We start from the raw sequence: 15,613 nt of genomic DNA, 5'->3' as shown, positions 1-15,613 counted from the left end.
ACTTACAGGTACTCAGTAGTAACCCACACAGTAACATCCATCTTGAACCTTCCTTTATTCTTTATTTGTTCTTTGAAGAAGCTCGGTATTCGTTTGTTTTCTTCTGACAGACAGTGAAGCAAGGACTCAAGGGAATGTAGTTGATTTAGGAAACGAGATGGAACCAGGATAAGCAGCTCCAGCCTTCATTTTGCCAGGATCTCGCTAGAGGTATGCAGGATCTCTCTACTCTCAGAACAGGAAGTAAGTGTGTTTGTCCTGTTTTCCTCTCTTACTGATGTCAGCCTTTGGGACAACACTTTCCCTGTACTCAACCTGTGCTTACCCACATACTGTGTGAACTCTTGAGGTATCAGAGAATGCCTGAAGTAGAAAATGGGAAAAAAAATACAAACTGTCTTTAGCCCACTTTTTAATGGTATGGTTGTTTCTTTGGGGGTTTGTTTGGGGGGGAGTTTACTTTCTTGAGCTGTTGGTATATTTTAAATATGAGACCATTGTCCATTGTATGGCTAGTGAAGATCTTCTCCCGATCCGTGGACTTTCTATTGATCTTGCTAGCTATGTCCTTTGCCATGCAGAAGCTCTGCAGTTTATGCTGTCCCATTTATCCAGCCTTTCTTTGATTAGTTGTGTTTCTGGATCTTTATTAAGAAAGTTTCGACCAGTGCCAAGGAGCCCTAGTGTTTCTCCTATTTCTTCTTACAATATTTTCAAGATATCTTCTTTTACCTCTAGGTTTTGACCCATTTGGAGTTGATTCTGGTGCAGGGTGATAAATAGGGATCTAACTTTAGTTTTCTACATGTGTGTAGTCAATTCTGTCAACACCATTTATTGAAGAAGCTGTTTTCTACCACCCTATTTTTTTGGCTTCCTTGTCAAAGATTAGGTGGCTGGAAGTCTGAGAGTTTATTTCTTTTTTCTTTTTTTTTTTTTGGTCCAGTTGTGGGGCCTGAACTCTGGGCCTGGGTGCTGTCCCTCAGCTCTTCAGCTCAAGGCTAGCGCTCTGCCACTTGAGCCATAGCGCCACTTCCGGCTTTTTTCTTTTTGCTTATGTGGTGCTGGGGAATCGAACCCAGGGCCTCAGGCATGCGAGGCAAACACTCTACCACTGAGCCACCTTCCCAGCCCCTGAGAGTTTATTTCTGAGTCTTCAAATCTATTCCATTGTCCTCGGGCCTGTTCTTGTGCCAGTACCAAGCTGTTTTGATAACTATGGCTTTGTAATAGCGTTTGAGGTTTGGTATCGAAATTCCTCCAACATTGTTCTTCCTGCTAAGAATATATATATATATATATATATATATATATATATATATATATATATATATATATATATATATATTTGCTATTTGGGATCTTTTGTTGTACCATGTGAATTTTTGGATTGCTTCATCTATTGCATTGAAGAAAGAAGTTGGTTTGATTTGCATTTCTTTTATGGCTAGGGAGGTTGAGCATTTCTTCATGTGTCTATTGGCCATCCTTCTTTTCTCTTCAGAGAAGTTTCTCTTTAAGTCTTTAGCCCAGTTATTTATTGGGCAGTTGTTTCTTTGAGGATTTGTTGTTGGGGGATTTAATTTTTTGAGTTCCAGGTATAATTTAGATATGAGACCCTTGTCTGTTGTATGGCAGTGAAGATCTTCTCCCAATCTGTGGGCTTTCTATTGATCTTGCTAGCCATTGATCCTTTGCCATGCAGAAGCTCTGCAATTTCAAACAATCCCATTTGTCCAACCTTTCTTTGATTTGTTGTTTTTCTGGGTCTCTATTAAGAAAATTTCTGCCTGTCCCAAGGAGACCTAGGGTTTCTCCTACTCCGTCCTGTAATGTTTTCATAGTGTCTGCTTTTACTCCGAGGTCTTTGATCCATTTGGAGTTGATTCTGATGCAGGGTGATATATAAGGATCTAGCTTTAGTTTTCTACAAGTGACTAGCCAATTTTGCCAGCACCATTTACTGAAGAGGTTGTCTTTCTTCCATTCTATTTTTTTTAGCTCCCTTATCAAAGATTAGATGGCTATAGGTTTTTAGGTTCATTTTGAGTTTTCAGTTCTGTTCCATTGTTCCTGAGGTCTGTTCTTGTGCCAATACCAAGCTGTTTTGATTACTATGGCTTTGTAGTAGAGTTTGAAATTTGGTATTGATATTCCTCCAGCACTGTTCTTTCTGTTAAGGATCATTTTTGTTATTCAGGATCTTTTATTGTTCCATATGAATTTTTGGATTGCCTCTTCTATTTCCTTGAAGAATGACATTGGAATTTTGATAGGTATCACATTGAATTTGTAGATAGCCTTGGGAAGTATTGCCATTTTCACGATGTTGATCCTTCCAATCCAGGAGCATGGGAGGTTTTGCCACTTTCTAAGTTCTGTTTTGATTTCCTTTTTCAGGTTTTTAAAGTTTTCATTGTAGAGGTCCTTCACTTCTTTGGTTAAGTTAATTCCTAGGTATTTTATTTTTTGTGGGGCTATTACGAATGGAGTTGCTTTCCTGATTTCAGCCATACTTTTCTCAATGTTGGCATACAGACAAGCCATTGATTTTTGAGGGTTAATTTTATACCCTGCCAAAGTAGCAGGAACACCAAACACCTCTCAGTCCTAACTCTCAACATTAACGGATTTAACTCTCCAATTAAGTGACATAGACTGTCTAGTTGGATTAAAAAGCAAGATCCTTCTATCTGCTGCCTCCAGTAGTCACACCTTGCCCATAAAAACAAACACATTTTGAAACTGAAAGGCTGAAAGGTGAAGTTGATTAATTTATATTTATTAATTTATATTTATATTTATATTAAATTATTCTTACCATTCTCATTTCACTTTGACAAAATAGTATGCAAAAAGATAAAAAACAAATCCTTTCAGCTCGGGTTTGAGGTCAAGAGGACTGAAATTTCAGGCTAGCCTGGGCAGAAAAGCCCAAGAGACTTCACCAAAATAATTAGCAAAAGGCCTGCTGGAAGTATAGTTCAAATGGTAGAGAGCTAGCTGAGTGAGCAAGCATGAGGCCCTGAGTTCAAACTCTGGTCCAACAAATTAAGAACAACCAACCCACAATCTTATTGTGAGTCATAAAATTGTGATTTTCCAGAGCCAGTGATAAAGATCGATGTAAATGCTGCTTCCAGAACAGACACTTCTGGTTTCCATTAAAAAGTGAGACTCCCAAACTAGGAGTGAGAATGAGGATGTGGTTACCTGATGTATTTTTTTTGGGGGGGGGTCCAGTCATGGGGCCTGAACTTTAGGCCTGGGCACTGTCCTTCAGCTCTTCAGCTCAAGGCTAGTGCTCTACCACTTGAGTCACAGCGCCACTTCTGGCTTTTTTTCTTTTTGCTTATGTGGTACTGAGGAATTGAACACAGGGCCTCATGCATGCAAGGCAAGCGCTCTACCACTGAGCCACCTACCCATCCCTACCTGGTGTATTTTGAGGAGTATGAACTCTCTGTAGCAGCCAGAGGTGGCTGAGGGTCCCCACTGAGGGAGTTAGGAGGTTTATGAGAAACCCTGAATGGGGCTACTAAAATTCTATGCTCCAAAGCATAGTTTGGTAGCCATGGTACTAGTTTCTTCTAGATCATCTCCATCCTAGCTTCATGATTTGAGTTCCTATATCTTGGCTTTAGGTCCCTTGAAGGCAGCTCTGACACAAAGATTAGTTTATTGTAGGTGCTCTAAGAATGTTAGTTGGAAATAATCAGAGAAGGGAATAAAGGTAATACATGGTGTGCCATCACGTCAGCTACCAATATGGCCAATTGGAGATCAATACAGTTGGCTAACTCTGGGGGACAGCACAGTATAGCCTTTGGAATTTCCCCAATTGAGGCTTGAAACAGCTGGAAGAATTATCTGTCACCTTGTCAGTCATTGACAAAATGCTATCTTTGTGACACAACCTCTGGCATTTCTAGATTGTTTTGAATATTGTTCACATTTCCCCCCTGGTCAGACAATGGTTCTAGTTTTTGGATTTTCATTAAGCAATGTCAGAGTGCAGAGTGACTATAAGAAAGTACGGTGGGTCACCAATAGCACCTGTACAAGCCACCCATCCCCTGTTCAGATCTACTTGTTCTGTGTTTGCACCATGGAGAACTCTAATATTTGAGAAAAGAGGAATTTTTAGTGGAATAAGTTAACATTGCTATAGTTGAAATATAGTTGAAATAAATTTACACTTATTATTACCTTTAATACTTCTTATTCTTTGTATATATGAGTGTGTGTGAGTGTGCATGTGTGTGTGTGTGTGTGTGTGTGTGTGTGTGTGTGTGTGTGTGTGCGCGCGCTAGTACGGGGCTTGAATTCAGGGTCAGGGCCACTGTCCCTTAGCATTTGTCACTCAAGTCTAGCACTCTAGCACCACAGAGCCACAGTTCCAACTCTGGCTTATTGCTGGTTAATTGGAGATAAGTATCTCATGGACTTCCTTGCCCAGGCTGGCTCTGAACCATGATCCTCAGATCTCAGCCTTCTGAATAGCTAGGATTACATGTGTGAGCCTCTGGTGCATGGCTTATCTGTATTGTTTTGTCTACATGATCATCTGGTGTACTCTTGTAGGGGATGCTCTGCAGGTAATAGTATGAAATTTATGGTTTGCAGAGTTTTGTGCCTACATTCAAGGCTCCTCCTACACACAGGTCACCATGCCTTCAGTGTATGCCATCCCTAAATGTGACTCACAATCCTCCACCCTTCCTGCTCATGGATATGACCTTAGAAAGAGAAAAATTCTTAGTACTTTTCAAAGATTCCTGGTTTATAATCTGTGGCCATACTGCTGGCTTTCTCTCTAACTAACTGATTTATCCTGTTTTAAGGAGGAACCAACTTCTCCATCAGATGATGTTCTCTTTTTAGACTTCTTTGATTAACTTTGTACCATTTCCTCTCCAGTTTTGGAACTTGATCTTCTAAGCCAATCTTTTAGAATGTCAAAATATATTTTCTTTCATAATTGAATTTGATGGTTTCTGGCTTTCAAGGAAAGCTGCTCTATCTTTGTAAAAGTCTACAAAAGGAACTCAAAGGCAAACATTTTATTCTGTTCTCTCTTTGTTCTTTATGTTCTTTCCTTCTAGTACTAAGACAACTTTTTGAATGAGTCTAGCAGAAGTTAAGAGCTTCCCACTGAGACACAAAATTTATTAGATATTATTTGAAAACTACCCGTTTACCCATGATCTTCACGTGAAATATTAAAGAAAACCCTCATGTAGCCTTTTGTGCTCTAATGCAGGGGATATTAATAGCGAGACCACGCAATCCTCAATTAGATTTAGATTTTATTGAGCAATGTAGCACTGATGCGCCAGGGCCGCACCTAATGTCGGGATTCCCAGAAGATAGCTCCGGGCGCCAGCTCACCTTGACCTTTTAAACATTACTTGGCAGGGGAGGTGGAGGGGGAGGAGAAAGGGAAGTACAGGCAAGTTGTCATAAGGCTGTCCTTCAGATTCCAACCAACGGCTGCGTCAGTTTCAGCTATGAGCTTCCTACCCAAGGATATCATTCTCTTCCGGCTGGAACTGGGAATGCCTCGGATTCCCCGGGAAGCTCGAGGAATAGAACAAAGGATGTTAATGGCTCAGCCAGGTTGGGGAACACTTGGCTCAAGAAGGAGCAGAGGTAGAGTTACAAAAGCTAACTAGTTAGGTACCAAGAAAATCTTATCCACAAGAAGCTTAGTTACATTCATATTTCAAATCCATTCATCATTTACTTCACAGTTTAAGTCAAATGCTACAGATCATTTTTATTCCCCATCATATCAGTACCTAGCAAAGTTAGAGTGAGTGTCCTTGCAGTTCAGATGAAAGGGAGTATGCTTGGGCCCCAACAGTGTTTGGATACAGGCTTCAGATGGATAAGGTCCAGTGTGTGTTCACTGTATAAGAATATGGCTAAGTTGTGGAGTTGGGATTCTTTGATGTTTAGGGAAAGTTGGCCATCTTCTACATTAAGTCTTGCTGCAGCTGTAAATCTTCCTCTGATTTTCTCTGTCCCATTTGATAGCATTTGTTTCAGGAGACCAGACTTGTTAGAACCAAGAAAAATAAGAAAAGGGGAAAATTCAATGTAGCTAGGATCTCCCTGTAGAGAAAAACTCCAGGATAGTCATTAAAAGGAAAAAGTAGGAAAGATAAAGGCCTGGGTAAATTAGCGTGTAAAACACCAGGTTACTGGAATTCAGTAAATAACAGTGAAACTCAGAAAGAGCCAGAAACTTGGAAGGTGGTTTGATTTTGGGTGTTGATAAGTAAGAAGTTTGGAATGTGTTCTGGTCAATATCAACCCCAAACCAGGAATTGGACAAATGGAAGATCTGGGATGTGAACTTTGCCTTGATGATTTATTGCCTTGGTTACCAAAATTGTAATCACCATCTGTAATCACTAACTGCTAGCCCTGTTTCTGTAACTTTCTTCCTTGCCAGTTGTGAAACTAACACTGCAAGTGGCTCCTCACAGTTTTCTCCTATATAAGCCTACTCCCTTTTGTGCTCAGGGCTGCTCTTCACTGTCCTGATAGTGGGGAACAGTTGCTTCATGGCTAAGAAAGATTCCTATCCCCATTGACTGAGAGTTGGTGACTCCTTTTGTGTGTTCAAGTCCCACCAGACTTAGGAAGTTGGGATACTTCAACTCTCCTCAGGATCCTGACAAAACCACTGGGAGACATTGGAAGCTCTGTCACTAGCTGCATTCCACCATGAAGCTCTCTCCTTCTTTGATGTTCAAGAAAGGAGGCTTATGCTTCTGTAGTGGTTGTTCATTTGATCCTGTTTAAGAGGGATGAAAAGATTACCATATAAATAAACGTATGCTGTGCTGAAAATATTCTCCTTGTTTGTCTTTGAATTAGCCCCAGATTGTTCTAGACTCCAGCAGATTTCACTTCCAGGCTGTTCCCTCTTTGCCTGGTGTGTGATCTTTCTCCCTGACTCATCTTATCTCTGTTCACAGCCCAGCTGTACCCACAGGAGCAGCAGGGAAGCCCCCAGGGGAGCTTCTGTTTCTTCTTCCTGGGGCCTCTGAGGGTTCAGTCTGGAGGCCTGGTACTGACAGTGATCAAAGGGTCAGATTTACTCACCTCATTCTGATCCTTTCAGTTTGGAAGCCTTGGATTTTTTATCCTAGTCAATCAAGACTCTGGCTGAATGCTTTACTACCTTTCCAGCAAGGAGTCCCTCTGTTGGTGGAAGGTTTGCCCCCATGTGATCAAAACTCTCTTCACTTCTCCATTAAGGCAACTTAGAACAAAGAGGTGAAAAGGTAACAAGAGGCAAGAATAAGATTTGATGCAGATGTTGTTGCATTCTGATTCATTAGTAATAATCTAAGTAGCTGAACAGGTTTGCCATATTTTTCAGTATGAGTTGTTAGATGTTACTCTCTTCTTATCTTAATATTTACACAATTAAAATTTAAATCCAAGTGCTTTTATTTTGTGGTTGGAGGAATTTTTAAGTTTATCTTACCTTCCTAAACCTCTCTGAGGGTTGAGTCCAAGCCAAAGCTCCAAGTAAACACTATTGATTCTGTGCTTAGTAAATCTATTAAATCAGAATAACTTTAAAATTCATATGCATTTTCTTATGCTTTTTTATTTAGAATCAGTGTAAAATCTTTCTGATAGAGACTTCATGTTTTTCTCTCTTGCCCAAGTATGTATTGGATGTAGGCATATATATATTCATATATATATATATATATATATATATATAACACATTATATATTTGAAAATATTAGTTCTATTCTTTTTTTACAAAATAGACTTAATATTTTAAATATTTTTATTGTTTTTGTGGGTTTTTTTTGTGCCAGTTCTAAGGTGTTGTTCCTGAGCTTCTTTTTTTTTTTTTGGTTGGTCAGGGGTCTTGAACTCTGGGCCTGGGTGCTGTCTTTGTTCTCTTCAGCTCAAGGTGAGCACTCTACCACTTGAGCCACAGTGTCACTTCTGGTTTTCTAGTGGTTTATTGGTGATAAGGCTCTCACAAACTTTCCTGCCCGGGCTGGCTTTGAATGGCTATCCTCAGATCTCAGCCTCCTAAGTAGCTAGGATTACAGGCTTGAGCCACCAGTGCCCAGCATGCTTCTTTTGCTCAAGGTGAGTACTCTACCACTTGAGCTACAGTGCCACTTCCTGCTTTTTTGAGTAGTTTATTGGATAGAAGAATCTCACAAGACTTTCCTGGTTGGGCTGGCTTCAAACCATGATCTGCAGATCTCAGCCTCCTCAGTAGCTAGTATTAGAAGTATGAGCCACCATTGCTCAGCTTATTGTTGTTTTAATAATTTTTTTCTTTTATGCCCATACTGGGGCTTGAACTCAGGGCCTGTGTATTATCCCTTAACTTTTTCTCTGAAGAGTGTCATTCTGTTACCTGTGTTACAGCTTCACTTCTGGCTTTTTAGTGGTTAATTAGAGATAAGAGTGTTGCAGAGTTTCCTTACTGACTTTTGACTGTGATTTTCAGATTTCAGCATCCTGAGTGGCTAGGACTACAGGCATGAGCCACCTGTGCCTGCCTATTTTGATACATCTTATGCTTACCGATACTGTTTTATATGGGATAGTATAAATCACATATGGTGAATTTAACAAATGTAAATGTTATTGAATTCTTTGCAGATTTTAGCTCAATAAAGGCTGAATTAACTGGTCCAATATTTTTTCACTCACATCTGTTTGGAAATACAATTTTTAAAATCAGTGCCTTACCTTTTTGATACAATAGATTATATTTCATTTCAGTAAAGGAAGAAGAACTTTTATCTTGTGCTTCAGGTACAGGGTTAACATTTAATTTCTTTTAAATTGCTGTGTCTATACATGTTTTATATACTTTATAAGTAAGCTTACATATAACTGAATGATTTGGTTTATGTAATATGCAATTGACCATTTTACTATCTACATATTAGATTTGATATCTATTAACATATATACAGGAAACACAGGAAACAGATAGAACTGGAAATCATTATGTTAAGTAAGAAAAGCCAAAAGCTAAGAAAGACAAATATCAGATTTTTTTCTCATATGCACAATCTAGACCTAAAAAAGGGCTTATTTTGTGTGTGACCAGCAAGAAGGAGAGGAATATAGGTAGAGGTGATGGGAGCATGATTGTGATCAATACATACCTATATATGTGTGTGTGTGTGTATGTGTGTGTGTGTGTGTGTGTATGTGTGTTTAAGATAATGAGATCAACTAAGGATGTGAGTTAAGAAAGAACAATTCAGATGAGGTAAATTTTTTCAAATAACATCATATGCATGTATATAAATAATACAATAAAACACTTTTATACAAATAATTTATGCTAATACAAATAATATTATGCTAATATCAAAAGATAATATTGACAGTTGCTACAGTGGAAATGATTACTAGTCATCAAGCATATTGGAGTATGTAAATGGTTAAGAAATAAGGATATAATTTGGATGTAAAGATAAGGAGAGAAAACAAAAAGTGTTGAAATTCTCCAGAAATACACCTAAATATCTTTTTCTTCTGTGACTGGGACTTGAACTTGGGGTCTGATGGTTTCTCTCAAAGGCTGGTGCTCTACTAGCTGAGCCATGCCTCTAGCCTCTGTATATCTTAATATCAGAAATTCCTTCTTCACTCTTCTCATCTTTCATGGAGATCTAACAGGGATTTTTGCATGTGGGACACTGTAGGATATTCATAGCTGTGTAACAGGCTGAGGGAAAACCCGGTTCCCAGCACAGCTTTATTGTATGCCTCAACCTGAAAAGCTTCAAATTCTCTAAAAGCACAAGAGTATTGTTGTATGTATATATTTTCTTTTAATATGTTGTCAGCTTTGAGAAAAAAGTTGTCTGGCTGACTTTGAGAATGCTAGTGCTTTGGTAAATATCTATAGAACTCTCTTTTTAATGTTTATATTTGGTTTTGAGACTTTTAAAAATGATTTTTTTTGCCAGCTGTGGGCCTGGGTGCTGTCTCTCAGCTCTTCAGCTCAGGTGAGTGCTTTATCACTTGAGCCACAGCACCACTTCTAGTGTTTTTTTTTTAATTTTAATTTTAATTTTTTGTGAACATACTGTACAGAGGGGTTACAATTACATGGGCAAGATATTGAGTACATTTCTTATCAAGTATTGCAGCCTCCTCCTTTGTTTATCCTTCACATCCACTTCTAGTGGTTTATTGAAGATAGAAGCTCATGGACTTTCCTGCCTGGGCTGGCTTTGAACCGTGATTCTCAGATCTCAGCCTCCCTAGTAGCTGGGATTACAGGTATGAGCCACCAGTGTCTAGCTGTTAAAAATGATTTTAAAAATAGCATACATGTACACTACGTGTCCCAATCAAACTCACCCCCTCTCACTGTACTTTAACCCCCTTTTTTCTTCTAAAACAATTTCTACAGATTTCATTGTTCTATTTTATATATGCTACTACTTCAACCACATTCACCCTCATTCACCCTCTGTGTTAAACTTCTCCATTCCCACTCATCCCCTTTCTCCCTTCTCTTCCCTTCCCTTCTTTTTCCTTTCTTTTCTTCCTTCTTTCCTCCTTTCCTCTTTCCTTCTTCTTTTGTGTGCCAGTACTGGGGAGTGAACTCAGGGCCTCACATTCTACCTTAGCTTTTTTGCTCAAAGTTGACTGAACTCAGGGCCTCACATTCTACCTTAGCTTTTTTGCTCAAAGTTGACACTCTACCAATTGAACAACTTCTGGCTTTAATTGGAGATAAGAGTCTCAGAGACTTTTCTGCCTGGGCTGGCTTTAAACTTTGATCCTCACATCTCAGCCTCCTGAGTGGTTAGAATTATAGGTATAAGACACCAGCTCTCAGCCTGTTCTTCCTTTGTTTTAAAGATAAAGTTGCCTGGAATGGCTTCAGACTTACAATCCTTCTGCCTTTGACACTCACATAGCTGGGATTACAGGTATCAACGACTTTGATAACTTTATGCCACTTATTGTACTCAGGCCACTTAGACCTGAGCACTTACTGTGCTCATGGCTGGAGCCTCCGTCCTGAAAGTCTGTGAGGACTATAAAAGTTGTGGTCTTTTTAATGTTAATTGTGGAAATTAACCTCCATTTTAACATAGAATTTTATTATTATTAAGGTATGTTACAGAGAGTTTACATTTTGTATATCAGGTAATGAATACATTTGTTTTTTGGACAATGTCACCTGTTCTTTTGCTTTCCCCAGTTTCCCTTTCCTGACCCTGCCCACAAGTTATATAGTTCATTTTCCACATGGTGTATACTGAATGCCGTAATTGCATTGTTTACCCTTCCTCCCTTTCTTTGTAACCATTATTTTTATTTATGCATAAAATTATGTAAAATAGACTGCTTTCACTCACATTTTCCTGAAGCACAATGGTTTAAGTACCTCTGACTGGACTTGGGTAGGACTGGACTCTGCTTTCCCCTGTCCACTCATTGCTGCTTGAGAAAAATAGCAGAGGCTTATAAGTGATCACTGGGGAATGTGGCTACTTATAAAGTAGCACATTACCTGGCAACTTTGTGATTACTTTTTTTCTCAACTAGAGTTTTTGTTACACCCCCTCCTCTCACATTTCAACCCTAGAACAATACAAATACTAGAAAATTTCTATTTGTCTTAACATTTTTTTCTTCTGTCAATGTGATACTTGCTATATATGTAAGAAGGGAAATTCTGTTTGGAAATATTAGATGGATATTTCAATTATTTGAAAGAACCAATATTTACAATAGCCTTTATATTGGAAGTTTCTTCTCTCTTTTCTCAGGTATGGTGATTCCAGTATTCCAGGCAAGTACTATAGGAACACATCTAAAGACAATCAGTAATTTTCTTGAGCAACGATTGGCTGGGGTCTGGAATGCCAATATAAATACTGAATATTTACTACCAAACATCCATTCAATGTAACCTTATGGGGATGTTTAATAAAATGTACAAAATAGAATATGCTAATTTTATAGTTGAGAAGACAAGAAAAACATGAAAACATGAAATATTAACCAACTGTAGAGGGCAGTGCATGATAGGCATCAGCATTTATTACTGTTGAAGTAAAGTACAGGAGAAAAATATTTTCTTAAGAATGAGTACAAGAAATAGCTAAGAAGAAAATTTACATGATCATTTGTGTTGATTCAGAACAGGCACTTGATATATTCATGATAAAGGCATTCAATATAGGAATAAATAACACAATTCTTAACATAAAATACGTTGCCTTATTCTCAAATTTGTTATATATGTTTTTTACCAAAAAGAGGATTTTTTTTGTTTTTACATTAAATTCCTTTGTGTGCCTTATGCAGGTCAGTGATGAGGGGAAGCTCCTAATCCCACTGCGATCGGCTTTTTCTCAGCTCTTCCCTGGACTTAATATCTTGAAATTCTATGTCCCCTAAAACAAGATAATATTCATGATTAAAGAAAGGCATTAATGTGCTTAATTTAAGTCAAGAGTAGTTGTCAAAGGTAGGCTATATAAGGCCTATAGAAATGTTAGGTCTGGCCCTGTCAAGGCAACCACAAGTGAGACTTCAAATTCAATCAACCTAGGAGCATTTTTCATAGCAGCACACCTTCTTATTAGGTAAATAACAATGACATAAAACTTGAGGGATAAGTAACAAATATGGAATAGACAAGACAAATATGACTACATGATAGGACAGACACACGGGATTCTTATTGGTTGCCTATGGCCTGTCTGCCTGCATTGTCATGACTCAGAGGACAGGCAGGCTGGGAGGGAACACCTCATGAAATTATTAATATGCTGTGTGGAAACTGTAACAATCTGGCGATAAGACATAGGATGCAATCAGATGGGTTTTCCTGACAGTCATGACTTCCTTCCAATGACTGATGTAGATATTGACATCTTTGTCAACAGGGATAACTCAAATGCATACCTAATCCACATATCTGTAGTCAAAAGTCCTTACAAAAACTGAATCTCAGGGGCTGGGAAGGTGGCTCAGTGGTAGAGTGCTTGCCTCGCAGGCATGAGGTCCTGGATTTGATTCCTCAGCACAACATAAGCAGAAAAAAGCTGGAAGTGGCACTGTGGCTCAAGTGGTAGGGTGATAGCCTTGAGCTGAAGAGCTGAGGGACAGTGCCCAGGCCCAGAGTTCAGCCCGCATGACCAACAAAAACAAACAAAGAAAGTTAAATGATATGGCATGGTACTGAAGGGTTAAAGTACTTGAGGCAGTGACCACTTGTTTGTTTAAACTAAACCTAAGATCAGCAAATTCTGTCTAGCAGAGCAACACATGGTAGTAATCCAAACACCTGGTTGGTTGTGTGCCTTTATAAGCCCTGCAAATCTTTAGCTTGGGGCTCTCCTCCGAGGCTCCGCTGTGTCGGAGTGTAGGATGAGGCCTGAGCTGCAGCCTCTCTAAATAAAACCTTAAAACACATGTAAAGTTTGACTCTCGGTGGTCTTCTTGGTGGGCGTCCTGTGACCTGGGCACAACAGTACAAATGATGATGGCAAAGAAGGGAAAGGTTGATGCAGCATGTTGATCTTTCCAAGAGAAATGGACAAATGATTATTATTAATATTTTTTGTGTTGGTACTGGAGCTTGAACACAGGGCCTCTCACTCTTGCTTGATTTTTTTCCCTTAAAGCTGGCATTCTACCATTTGAGCCACACCCCCACTTCCAACTTTTTGCTGGCTAATTGAAGGTAAGAATCTTATGTCTTTTCTGCTTGAACTGGCTTTGAACTATCATCCATAGTTTTAGTATCGTGAATAGCTAGAAATACAGATGTGAGCCACCAGTAGCTGGCTCAAATGACGATTACTACTTTTGGTTATTATTGGAGTCCAAGGTAAAACAGTGTGCTTACTTTATGGCATTGTATTAGCAGTAATGAAAAAAAGCCATCTGAGAGCATCATCACAGTTCAAGACATGCTAAACTTAATGAACTAGGAGGGCAACTGAGTCTGGATAGAAAGCATTCTCCAGCATTGTTTGGAATCACAAACTGCTTTCACTGTCTCATTGTAACAGACAGTGTTATTCAGATGAATTTTGTGATGAGCAAACTAATCTCAAAGAAGGGGAGGAGACCTCATGTAGAGGGAGGGTTTCTGAAAGAAAGCATGGTGGATGCCATGGAGTTGTTAGCATTAGACAAAGTCAAATTGTTGCAGTGTTAGTTTGTCTCAGAAAACTATCCTAGATCAAATTACTGATCTAGTACAAGATGCTAAAAAAATATTGAAGGATTCTGCAGGAGATTTCAAAATTTTCTGTTTGTTACAAGACAATTGACATAACAAATACTATCCAATTGGGCTGTTTTTTACCCATGAGATAACTGCGGGATTTTGACCCAAGAGAGAAATTGCTGTCACTGCAAGCTATGCATGGCACTATAAAAGGAGGAGTTGGGGAGGTGGGTAGGAAAGGGACTGTAGGGAAATACAAAGGAGGGTGTAACAATGCTGGATAGGAAATGGATTCATTATCTTGCTCATGTAATTGTAACCCCTCTGTACAGTATTTTTACAATAAAAATATATTTAAAAAAATAAAAAAAGGTGAGGACATAGAGACTTGTTTTATCAATGGGGAAAACAACAACAGAACAAAACTAAACTAAACAAATAAAATGCTGGTGCAGGAGGTTCACACCTGTAATCCTAGCTATCAGGAGACTGAGATCTGAGGATCATCATTGTTATTGCAAGCCAGCCCTGTCAGAAAAGCCCCATCAGGACTCTTATCTCCAATTAACTACTCAAAAACTGGAAGTGGAACAGTGGCTCAAAGTTGTAGAGTGCTAGCCCTGAGCAAAAGAGCTCAGAGACAGCACATAAGTCCCATAACTGAATAAATAAATAAATAAATAAATAAATAAATAAATAAATAAATAAATAAATAAATACTTCAGTTAACACTTGAAAAGTTAAGGCCTTTGAAGGACTAACCTCCACCTTATTGTCCCAGGCAGGCTCAGACAGAAACCAGGCAAAAACCCAGGTATGTGCTTGACTCAGGCAGGCAATCTGACCTGATCCCAGCTGTAAATATTTCAGTATGGGCCTAGCCTGTAAGACTCAGAGGTGAGCCATGAGGCCAGGAAGACAGAACTGGACCCTGGACAGAGGCTGGAAGACAGAACTGGACCCTGTAAAGGTCAAACCGTCTAGGCAAGACAGATGTAGAGCTGTTTGGACATTAAAAAAAAAAGCTTGAGACTTTGGATAAGAGCTTACTCCCCCCCCCCCCCCCCGCATACCTGCAGTCACTCCCTCTATACTAAAGTAACCTGTCTTCTTGCTCAAGACTCCATAAAACCCTTGGCTTTGGCACCACCCCCTGACACAGTCTCCAAGACAGAGAGAAAGCTATGCCTATTGCTGTTCCTCAATACACAGTCCTAGTAGCCTATGGAAGATCCCCGTCTGGCCTGTTTCCTTCCTTTGTCTTCCATTTTCCTAACAGCCTTTCTACAGGTGGAGCTCCAAGACATACTTGGCTCACTAAAAGGGTTAATTGCATTTGTCAAGTAAGAACTAAATTATCTCATTCTAGATATATGATTAATTTTATA

Source organism: Dipodomys merriami, unplaced genomic scaffold (genome assembly GCF_024711535.1).
Source record: "Dipodomys merriami isolate MVZ:Mamm:240054 unplaced genomic scaffold, mDipMer1.0.p SCAF_1, whole genome shotgun sequence".
Classification (NCBI taxonomy): Eukaryota; Metazoa; Chordata; class Mammalia; order Rodentia; family Heteromyidae; genus Dipodomys; species Dipodomys merriami.
Note: the sequence above shows the minus strand (reverse complement) of the source record.